The sequence below is a fragment of the Colletes gigas genome, unplaced genomic scaffold (genome assembly GCF_013123115.1).
Source record: "Colletes gigas isolate AHSC1104 unplaced genomic scaffold, ASM1312311v1 Colletes_gigas_Sc00026, whole genome shotgun sequence".
Classification (NCBI taxonomy): domain Eukaryota; kingdom Metazoa; phylum Arthropoda; class Insecta; order Hymenoptera; family Colletidae; genus Colletes; species Colletes gigas.
Window position 1 is genome coordinate 446896 of NW_025106655.1, and position 12698 is coordinate 459593.

Below are 12698 nucleotides of genomic sequence, written 5' to 3' on the forward strand. Positions count from 1 at the left end.
TCGCCCCGATGCTGTTGTCGGGCAAACAAACTGCGCAAGGTTTACAGGGTAATGTTAGGAAATGAGGGCTTCTTTCATGGATACGCAGCATACGTCTTACCAAGCTATTAAGATTACGCGATTCAATTTCAAAGAATACTTGGACCGAAATAAATTTATGGTAACTATGCGTTTTTTATCGCCTATGCTCGATGCACGATAAAACACGGTAACAATACGAAGGGGGCAGGGGGAGAGTAGGCTGTCACCCTCCACACACTTGCATGAGGCGAATGTAAGAGGACATTCGTTTGCCGACATGTCTATTGTAAACGAACTCTCAAGTGGTCGGTACACGTGAAAGACGTCGAGACCAGAGGCTGTCAGCTGGGATAGAAGCTGGCATTAAGACTAATACATATAAAGACGAACTGGTGCGTCGAGGGCACCCCGATGCATTATAATTCTTAACGATCGCTTAAACAAACGCACCATTATATTCTTAACCCCTTGCCTTACGATTTAATTTCCAACTGTGCGTGCCAAAAGCGACACCAAGGTTTGGCCCGTTAGACTTATCACGTCTCTGAGACGTCATTGCAAGCTAAGGGGTTAAGAAATAGGGAAAGAAGGAGACGATCTATTGAATCAGCTTCTGGGTTTGGTACGATACACGTAACACGCATTATCGTCGATCGCTTTATCTCGAATCATCCGAAACGAGTATCGGTTAATTTCTAGCGGGTGGGAAGATAAAAGACTTGTTGGTTCCGCGGAGGATCCGAGGGTATCCATGACGACGCGACGACGTCTTCCATCCGACGACATCAAAGAGCTCGTCGAGCATTAGTGCCCGAGCGTGCAGAAATCGAAGCTAGACTTCGAAAGGAGGAAGACAGAGGAATCCGGCGAGCGAACCGTACAGACGTGTGAACAAGAACAGAAACAGAGAACGACAGGCTAGAAGGACAAAGAAGGTTGAGATAGACGGCACCCCTTGAGCTATTGATCAACGACAACCTACGGACAACACGCCCTCTTAATTAAACCCTCTGGGAGTCCAAGACCGACGTCTCTACGTTTCTAAGTAGACGATTGTTCATAGATATTCGGTCAAGACGAACCTATCCAGCCGTTTCAATTTTCGAGGGTCCTCTAGCTTGGACGAATCCTTTCGTAAATCAACCACGTTCGGAAATTCAGACATTACTTATTATTTGCGCAACGACGCTACGTGGAATCCATTTCATTCAACGACCAAGGATTAAATTACTAACAATACCAAAGGTTGAATGGAAATTTACCCTGAATTACGGTCGATTAACAACATAGTTCGTAGCGATAGTCTGGAACGTGATCTTGGAACTTTGACTTGATAATAAGATATGGGAATGGAAATTGGAAGGAGGGTTCCTCGACTTTTATCGGCGACTCAATTTAATACTAACGAGCGCACCGTACCGAATAAACGTACCCACCCCCTGCCTCTTGCTACCCTTAATTATGCAACGTTTTCCACTCGCACTTTCTAACTTTGATTTCTTTCTTTCTTGTTATAACTACTTTCTCTTGCAACTGGGGACGCGCGTACTGTTATGTCGTAAGTTGCAGACTCGATCAAATAGTTGGGGTGTCACAGTATTAGGATGATTTTGATTGGGAAGGGTTCAAGCACTCGGACAAAGATATCAGGATATACTCGGTTTATTCGGAGACTGAACACTGATGCACTTCTTACAAAATCAGACGTGAAAATGAGCCCGGTGGGCCAGGAGCGGTACGCTTCTATAATTTTTGGTTTAGGTATGTTAACCCTTAATTTGTTGTTACCCGTAAAGGAGTCAACAAATTCGTCATCTACTTAGTGTAATACTTATTTCTATGGGGGCCCACGACATGACAGTACGATGACGAGCGAATATCGTAGGTCGTAGGTCATAGGGAAACCGTCCGACTGATTAACGCGGGTATCGTTTCCATTGTTCGTTCCGTCTGCGAAAGACAGCGAGCGAGCCATTAGAAGACGCAACGGTAGTTTCGAGGACGAAGAGAAATACCGGGAATATCTTGGTATCTGACAGTGGAGGCAAGCGAGGTGGAGTTGTGCGCTCAAAGGGACGCGAGATTCGAAGAGACGGAAGGCACGGCGTTTCGCTAGAAGAGGACGCGAGACGGAATGGTGGGGTGAAAAGGGTGGAGTCGGGGGATCGTAGGGTTCGTTCGTCGAGTAATTAGCGACGGTGGCAGGGAGAACGGTTTATTAGCGCGGAAAGCGGCGAACACTGCTCGGGTAAATATTCTCGCGCAACGCCGCGCCACGGGGAATGGGAATAGGGGTGAGTTTCCGTCAGGTATTTAGCTCCGTGTGCGAGTAATAATAGATGCGCATCGTGTCGTGGATTCCAGTAACCGTCGCTGCTACCGATACACGTTACCGGGAGCAAAGGGCAATTATGGATCCAGACGCTCGCAAAGGGAACGTGTTCATTTATCGCCGCGCGATAAAGACGCAATTGGCTCGAGCGCCCGTAACGTTTTGCTCCGTCCAACGGAACGAAACAACTATTTGTTTCCTTTCACCGCGACGATCTACATTTTTTTGCCGTTAACGAGGGCCGATGTTTGCGCCCTTCTTTTTATTCGATCAATTCCGTTCGATCTAACGATCGATCGTTACTTTTTCTTTCTTTTATTCGTACAAACAACCCTAAGATCGTATTCTTTTAAATATACAAATACAACGCGTTAAAAAAGAGTTTATTGTCCGTCCGTCAATTAATTACGTATTATCGTAACAACAAGTTTTCGATAAAAGGTAAAAGTATTTTCAAACATAAGAATCAACATAACGTAATCCATTTTTCCTTCGGGCAGTATGGAACCATCGCGCGTTTTACGAAGTCTGATACACAAATAATATGACTCACGCTACCAGCAACCCCTTTGTTCGGACCAGCAGTTCTCTGTTTTCACGGTAAAATGTTTTATTATGCAAATGTCGCAAGAACCATCGTTTTAAAGGAGACTATAAGGCACTTGTTGCCCGTGAAATTTGTCTGGCCAAGTGTCGCTCGAGAGTCGGTTCGCCGTTTGAAAGTCAGGGAAAGTATATCGTATTCCTTCTTCGAGAACGCCATTTTTCTCAAGGAACGTTCGACGTCCACGAAGCTTACGGCGTTTACAAGAACAATGTCAGCCGTTTAACGCAAAGTCTTTATCCTTGTAGACTACCTATACCACGTCCCTCTCTTTTTAACGTCGTTCGTCGATGATAGCGCGCGCACGCGAAAGAATACAACCTAACAGACATTCATGGCGTAAGTTTCGAGAACTGCTCGAGCGTCCGGATCCCGTTGGCTCGAGGGTTCTGTAAACAGCACGGGCGCTCGATGGAAACGAAACTGTCCGGTCTCGAGGGGCCAAGGAGATCAAGGAGTTATCGCGGAGGCCACACGAGAGACGAACAGAAAGGATAACACGGGGGAATGAATTAACAAAGCTCGGGGGGAAAAGGATCAAAGGAGGGAGACGAAATATGTGCGCGGGAAAATGCTTGGTCGAGAAACGTTTCGGTTCTTTGCTGAACTTCCAATCGGGAAGTTCCAAACGCATTCTGTTCGCCCGAAGATACTAACAACCAACAACGTCTGCGAAACGTTTAGCTCTTACGTTTCTTTAAGTTTTTACACGCTCGCGGAAGAGGAAATATCCAAGTAGAAACGCGCGTCGGTCTTGGAAAACTACCGAGGCACGCGAAACGCTTTAAATAGTTCGACGGAATAGTTTCAGGCACGCTAGGATGCAACTCACCTCTTCAGCCCATCGCGACGCCCGACTTTCGCTTCCTTCGTTGAATTCTCAGGGCATTCGATCTGAAAAAATAAAGCAGAAAATCATGTGTAAAAAAAAGCAAATCCATGTTCCAAAACGGTAAAGAGAACGTTGGGTCGCGGCGGAACGATACCACCCCCTTCGTTACCTCTCGTATCGGTTCGATTTTATTTCACGTCTTCGAGGTTAACCAAATGGCGAGGGTATACGAAGGAGGAGTCTTTCGTGGATCCCTTCGGCACCCTCCAAACCACCCTACGACGGCTACGTTTCGCCCTGGCACCGGAGGGACCGAATAAAAGGCTTTCCAAGTTTCCGGCAGGTAGGAATTCCTCCCACGACGGACTTCCTTGGGGGCAACGTTCGTTTAACCCTCCTTCGGTTCATTTTTTCTCTCGTTCTCGGTATTATCTCGTCTCAACGACTCGACGAAAGAATGGTAAATTCTGCCTGTCACCCCTTCCCGATATCGATCTGAACCGACTTCGTTATCGGCCACGTTTATTCGCGCGCGGTCGCATCTACGCACGGACGCAATAAAAATAAATTAATAAAAGCTCGATGCGTTTTATAAGAGTCGCTCGCATTTCATACAATACGTATATTTTCGAAACGAACAACTTCTCTTCGCTGCACGTTAAATGAAATTTAGTATATCGTTCATACGTTCGATCAACGAAAAGTTACGAAGATTACTGCTCTACCGAGATCCTTGAATTTCCAAGAACATCGAATGCACAAAGAACTATTATTAATCGTGATACACGGCGTTCGTCCGTTACCGTTTTTCCGATCGGGACGCAATTAGTTGGATTACGTCCTTGCGTCGAAGGGTTACTTTTTTCTATAATGAGATTTACGTAATTACGTTCGTGACCTGGGACATAGTATTGCCGTATACTTTTTTTTTATCATCGCAAAAATTTGCAGGAATTACGGTTTATTTCAACGTTCAGGCTTTCCTTCGTTTTTCCTAGGAAAAAATTTTAACGAGACACTAGTACACGCTAACGATGCAATGTGCATCCAATTACTTTCACACCTTACTCTTGGTAATTGTTAATTTCGTCAAATATTTTCCGCAATTAAATGTTTAAAGCAGAATCTAGCGCGAATATTCCCGACGACGACGACTGTCGGAACGAGTTTATCGCTCGCTAATGGAGTTGATGGAAATATTATTATATCGAATACAAAGTGTCCAAAAGCAAGGTCGCCTAATTGTTTTAAGCGGTACAAACAATCATATTAATCTCTGAATAAATAAAGGCTCGATGAATTCTTCGAAATTAATGTGTCCTGTGAAATTTCTCGATTTACGTTGCTCGTGCACAACAGCAAACATCGTTTATATCGTATATTTATTGATACTTTTCATATTGACGATTACCTTAAAATACGATTTTTCTTTTAATTAGAATATGCATTCATGTCATTGCATCAATCAAATTCAACATGAGGTGTTAAGAAATAATATTTACGCGTTTTGCAATTTTAAATATGTAATCTAGTGTTAATCATGAGCCTCGTATACATAGAGTTTCACGTTCAACCGATCCAGCAACAAGTACTCACGATTGTTGGGCGACAGGCGACGGTCTAGAGGTAAACCCGAAAATTGTCGAAATTTCCGAGACGTAATAAAATAGATAGAAATTCCTTGGGTGTGCATAGACGTTGGCCGAGGTCGCATAGCCGTTCGATAGACGCGGAAACGGTTTTCGAGATCGTGCAATATTAAGAGCCACCCCTTTCAACCCTTTCCCGGTTCGGAATTGAACCAGTCGAATTCATGAGACAACTTCCGTCCAAGTTCTCGGCGACAACGAACCGAGTTGTGGCGTTAAGCTTTGAAATTTCCAATTGGAAAACTGCCGTTCTCCGTGTCTACCGGCTTTCCATTTTTCTTATACTTTCCAAACGCAAGGCGAATAAAACTCGCACGTGTACGTTTGTAATTCACATAATTACGTACAATCGTGTCCTTGGGTAGAAATGTTTGGAACGCGAGGACCAAGTACGATCGAATCGGAGAACGGAAGTAAAATATAATAGAAAACCGCGTGGAACGCGTGGGACGCGCGGCGTTACTTACGATCGAATTAATCCGGAGAAACGAGGCCACGGGTCGATATCTCGATATTTAGAGTTATTGCTCTATCGCACAAAGTTCCGTTACGGAATTGTAATCGATGGAACAGCAGCTTTTTTATTGCCAGGGCCCGTTAACCGTCGTTTGATGCGTACGCGCCTCGCGTTAACGTTATAACAGAGGAAAAGGAGAAACGGTCAATACGGTGTCATAATTATCGGTCGTAACGGACGTTCGTGACGTAGTCGCTTCAAGATCGCGCGATACCGCTCCTTGAGGTGGATTTAGAACGGTCAGGGTGAATTTAAGCGGTGCTCGAATCACGCAATTCGAAAGTTCGCGATAACAGAACGCGATATAATCGGTGTTGCGAAGTAGATTTTAACCATCAACGAATACGCATCGAGAACAGGGCACAAATATTTTCTTGACGTTTTATTCTTACCGTTCTGAGGTTTCCAAATCCAAATGTTTAAGTTTCCATACCTAAGAATAGTTGTACGAAGATCGAGCTGGCCCTAGTTCAAGGTTAAGATACCAACCCCGTCGTTATAGCCGTTCGAGAGTTTAGCAAGTTCTGTTTCGCTAAGGGTTCTAGGTCGATCGGTTACCGAGCTTTGTACACCACTATAGAGGAACAATCTAACTACGCTGTAAAGTTGCAAACCGTACAGAAATTCGTAACCTTCGAAACAACCAATGCGTAGTATCCGTCTTTTTTGTTGGATTACCGCGAATGAAAGAACGAAATTAATCGATGCAACAACCCGCACGATGCGAACGTAACATTTTCTAGGCAATCGCGAAACCATAGCGGTTAAATACGGCCGATTCGTTTAAAGAAAACCAATAATACGGAAAGCCTCGTTCCATCCGGAATCAAAAGAGATTCCGGGCTACGGCGCGTTGCCGAGGAAATTGAGAAAAAATATCTCGTCGTTCCAACGTTCGGGTTCGTTCCGGTTTCGCTATTTTCGCAGAACGGACCGAGAGGGCAAAAGGGAAAAGGGTAGACGCAATGGCAAGAGTGGCTCGCACAGTCGGCGGTAATAGGGTTGGCCACTTGGTATTACGTATGTAATTTATTTTACTACATCTGGCGATCCTTATCGCAACGTCGGGTTTATTTAAACGACCGAAGAGCTAATAAAAACTAAAGAACGAAATCGCGAGATGCCCTACCGCGTTTGCTCGATTCAAAGTAAGGAACTTCCATGACTACTATAGAGTCAGACTTTATTGCTACAATAGCTCTTTGACGGCCGCTGTCACGTATACGTGACTTTGCGAGCTAGCAGACGTTGGCCACTGTGACGTGTGCGTGATCCACTGTATCAGTCAGCATTTCATCATACACTCAACTTTAAAATTACATTTATAATTCCTTATAATAATATTCCTAGCATCTTTGTGTATCTCACTTTGGTCCACAATATCAGTGGTGATAGACAACGGTCTTCGCGTGATACGTGCGGCCATTAACCCTTTTAGTGCCGAGCGAAAAACGGGTACCTATGCGAAGAATACCGAGCCTATTTGACGAGTTTGTTATGGTTAGAGAAAATGCTCATAAAAATCAAACTAAGAATGATATTTACAAAATTCAAAAAGCAGCATATTACGAAATTAAGAAAGAATAAAGTAATGGCAATTGCATTTCAATATTTATTGCAAATCATATAAATAACATAATTATAAAATATGATAAAAAACATAGACACAAGTTTCTCTTCTACAAACAATATTTACACATTAGAATAATCATTGTTTGATCACAGTTTTATGTAGGTCACGTAGCATAAAGTATAAGCATTCGATTTTCAATGATTTTTTAATAAATAATCAATACAAAATATGATGAGGCTTTGTTAAAAAGTTATTAACGTTTAAAGTGGAGCCCGTACTGAATTTTTTTCTCGAAAATGCGCTGGATTTCGAGGGTATGTCTATTCACCAAAAATGATTGTGATTGACTCCCACAACCGAAAATAATTTTTCCAGAACAATTTGAAATTTTTTTTCCCGTTGAAAAATTTCACACCTTCTCGAATTTTTTTCTAGAAAGCGGGTAGAAATTCAGGGGTATGTGTATTCACCAAAAATGATTGTAATTGACCCCCGCAACCGAAAATAATTTTTTCAGAACGATTTGAAACTTTTTAATTTTGTCGAAAAATGTATCCACTTATCGAATTCTTTTCTCGAAACTGGTTAGGATTTCGAGGGTATGTCTATTCACCAAAAATGATTGTAATTGACCCCCGCAACCGAAAATAATTTTTTCAGAACGATTTGAAATGTTTTTTTTTTCGTCGAAAAAGGCACCTAATTAGATTTTCTAAGATATATCGTCGTTCGGCACTAAAAAGGTTAAAATGTTAACTAAAATCGCGTCGCGTCCTTAACACTTTGACTGACACGTCACCCATATGTGGGTGACAGGATTTACCACTATGATACTAGAAAAATTAATTCTCAAGTTAAGACGCCCAGGGAAATAAATTTGGATGGAATTTGTGAATTTTAACAAGGTTACGAAAATAAGTACCGAAACAAATTTCAGGTTATGTAGCTTATAATGGTGTGAAATCAAAATTTTAATCTTGCAGAATATTATACAGTTTTCATCTGACAGTGAACGTGTTAAAAGTGTATACGTTTATACGGGGGCCTGTCTGGCCATAATCGGTCTCGACTACTTACGCGCGTAGCCTGATCACCAGCTGCGGTCAACTCGTTGATCGCGTCGTTTTAGGCGGACGATCGATAACCCACGGTCTCCTTCTTAAAGGCGAATCTGTATTCGGATCGAAGAATAAAATTGCTCGCCTTTAAACGCGTGGCAAGGAAACATTACGGTAAGAGGCCAGATAAAGACATCCACCGTGTGGGTGGATGACTCTTAGATCGCGTGACCGACTTGCCTACGTGGCCTGCGTCGTGCTTAGTGCAACGTACAAACTACAACGCAACGGGTCTTCTTTTTTTTCTCTTTCATTTTTCGATCGAAACGCACGGAAGAACCGGTAGAAATTACACGCGAGAAAACTCTCACGAACAATAGGCGACGCAGGCATTTTTAATGCCTTTTCCGTGATCGATGCTCACGATCGGTGGCGCGTCGTAAACGGTGTCGCGACACCTCGGTGCTTCCGAGACAGAATCATCGTGCAACGCGACAAAAGGAGCGTCGATGGTGGGGGAAAAAAACGCTTCGAGGATGCGGGGGAAAAGAGCGTGAACGCATTGGAGATTAAACCGCGGTATAGAAAGCATCCTCGTTGTTCGTCACGAAGAAAGGAAAAACATTGGGCGTTGGTATTATCGAATCATAGGGGTTGCTTTGCATCGATTCTGAACCGATTTCGCCCGCATTTCCTGGCCACTGCGATCGTCCCGCCTTTCGACGGAGCCGAATACTTGGAAAAACCATACCGATCGTCGCGCGTTGAATCTCGTTGCCGGTGCACGTCGACCAAGTATCCGTCGTCCAGGAGAAAATTCCTATTTACCGGCAAACAGCCGATAGCGAAGACCAATATTGGCGCGTAGCAAATATCGCTGGCGCACGCAGCCACCGCCCATAGAAAAGTCCTTGATCCGTGTGGCAGCCGCTCCTACCATTTCACTACGGGCTACACGAACGGAAACTTCCTCGTTTACTGACATGGCTACATATATCGAAAATAGTCGACGCGAAATTCAAATCGTAACGAACTTGGCGCTCCGGAAACCGAGACGCGAACAAGCTACGCCCCGACCTAATACTCGCTATTTTCTTCCCACTGTTTACGCAAATTACAGAATCGCTCTTGCTCCACGCAGTCGATTTCATCTCTGATGCGTTTAAAAATTTACCATCCGGTAAAAATCCAACGTACGTCCTGTTCAAGTCCTACAATTTGTACCGCTAATAATTGAAAACATTAAGGCGAGTATATGTCGCGGCGCATTATGTACGAAAAGAGGGAAACGTGGACGTGGAATATACCTAAGGGGGCGTGTCGTCGAGATAAAGCCCGTGGATGGATTCATCGTCCATTGACACGAAAACGGGCTTACTTAAGGCAGTGTAAACGCGACACAAGGGTGCGGCAGATTCTATCTGCCCAGAGGGTTTCAACAAAACACCAACTATCGACGCTACCCGTCTTCCATAGAAACCAGACCATTCTCCGAAGAGAAAAAGTTTCGCGTCTCCTGTTGTCGCGATGGAGCGTGCGTGACAAGTTACCTTGGAGCACAGATCGGCCAGGCGTCCGGCACGCATAATGTGTTGGATGGGAAATGCGATTCGGTTGCTCGTCGTTCCGATTGATTCGAGACGCGTCGTTCGTTTCATCCCCGCCCCCCGTAAATTATGGGAATATCGTCGCGTCGCGGCTAATGACTCGACGCGCAAGCGAGGCTATCGACGGCAATCGTCGGTAATGCGGCTTCATTTCTCAGCCAGGTTGCTTCGCCTCGCCAGCAGGGATGGACGAGCGTCAGTCACGCGACTGTAATTTTCGGCCGGAAGAGCTCGCAAACGCAGCCTTTCGTCTTTTACTACAATGTCCGAAAATGCGTGTTATTATAACCAGAATTGGTACCTGTTCGCTCGATATGTCTTGACGAGAGGGTTTTATCGTACGAGATGTTAGGATCGCGGATATCGACGATTTAATGGAACGCGAACAGTTTGTAGGAAATTAGGTTACGCGTCGTGATAATTATCAACACATCCGTGGAACGATAAATAATGAATAACGAAACGGCAGCTTTTCCTTTTCCACCAATAATCGATAACCTATTAGCGGTCTAGGAACATTAATTATCGCTGAATGTATGATCTATACATACCGTGGTACAGTCACAGACGAGGTATACGAGTAGACCTTACACACAACATTTATTCGTTTATTTCCTAGTCTCGAGATACGCTCCTTCAAAGTGGAACAAAATGTTAAGAAGATCGTTCACATGATTCGATCGGAATCACATGACGCATTATTACAACTTATAAAAACAACCATAGCAAACCTAGAAATACAGCAAAAGGTTGAAAAAACAAGATCTACAGATAGTAATCTACACCCAATAAGACTACACGACACACAAAATAAACCCTACTCCAGAAATGGCAAGAAGAATGGAACACAACAACTACACAGCTAAAACTAATAAAATCAACAGTGGAAAAATGCGAAACAAAAATCACACCAAACAGAATAGAAAAAACAATACTAAAAAGACTCAGGATAGGACATACACAACTAACACATAACCATTTATTCGAGAATAAAGAACCGCCAAAGTGCCCGACATGTAAAACAACAATCTCAATTAAACACATAATAGAAGACTGTCCAGCCCACAATAGACTGATGATGAACAGATTACAAATGAAAAGGTCACTGCACCAAGCACTAAACAATTATATAAACAACATAAGGAAAATACTGACATTTTGCAGAATAACGAATATAACAGAGAAAATATAAAGGAAAGAGAAAATAACAAAAAAAACAAAGTAAAAAAAATAATACAAGGATGATATAATAGTAGAATGTATCTATAGCGTTACAATTTGAAAATTACAGAAGATATTGCGCGACTCTTACTGTAATCAACTTGAAATTATCTTGAGTTACGTTTCTGTTGGCTATCTCTATGGTCGGGGTGAGTTAGCACTTAGCATTACAAATCGAATCGCTTAAGCATTAAGCATAACTCGAGTCACAGTCGGGAACCGGTCGTTGCATCGCTCTGACGACGGTCGCGTTAGCATTCGGGTACCAATATTGACCATCGGGGCCCGTCTTGAGTAATTAGAACGGATGGCTTGTCGTCGTCTCGATGCGCGGCATAATGATGCCGCCTAGGCAGCCACTCGAATCGGTAATCGGGCTTAGACGTTGCGTTGTACCGCTCGCATCGAAGTCGAAGAATCGACTTTAAAACGTATTCGATACGCTGTCGAGGCTCCTTTGAAAACAATCCACCGCAGAAAAGTTGGAATATTGCGCGATCATCGGAAAATTTCGCGTCGAATCGATATTCCAAAGTAAAAGGTTTGACACGGTTGAATGTTCCACGGCGTTTCCAGGCACAACTTGTTACGCGGATAGAACGTAACAGTTCAGAGCGAAATCGAAGATGAAAAGTAATAGATCGTGCGTGATCGTAATTAAAGGTAGCGTAACGATCCGCGGCGTCGATCGGTGACAGTGACGGATTGCCCCGAAAGATGCATAATCGTATTATCGTGTGGTAAATCATAGCGATACTCTCGAGGATATATATCCGGGGGGGCTTATTGCGCGTCGTTACTCGCGACTGCCTCTGCCACTGTCATTACTCTCGTGAGATTCTATTATACCGGTTGCGAACTTATCAAATGCTCTCCCGTTAAAAAGAACGACGCTTCTGCCTTCCATTTCCTACGAAATAGTCGAGCTCTCACAGACACCACCCACGCGGCTGCATCAATGAGGTAGATTCTCAGCCCGTCGCGAGGTACTTTTCTGGCTTGAGGAGGGATACACGGGGGAGCGAACGGACGGACCGCTACAAGAGAGTCGAGAGTAAATGGTCTCCATTGTACTTTTAAACGGCCCTGCCACACTGACTTCGACTCCTCTTTCTCCGTCGTCACCACCGACATTCAACCTTCTTCGACCCGACGCCCCACCCTCCCAGTCCTCTGCGATTATTCAACGATGACAAACGACTATTCCATCCTGCGAGGGTTACGCGCATCCACGACTACTACCGCCGTTACCTGCCTCGCGCTTCCACGCCAACTCTAACTCCG

General features: G+C 44.0%; 1 protein-coding gene across 1 annotated transcript in view; it reads right to left on the minus strand.

The window, feature by feature from the left end:
• LOC122401634 (bifunctional heparan sulfate N-deacetylase/N-sulfotransferase) overlaps positions 1-12698 on the minus strand; it is a 253772-nt gene that overhangs the window by 224714 nt on the left and 16360 nt on the right. Inside the window, exon 2 of the mRNA XM_043403874.1 lies at positions 3790-3851. The gene's annotated coding sequence lies outside the window, so the exon portion shown is untranslated. The remainder of the gene's footprint in view (positions 1-3789; positions 3852-12698) is intronic.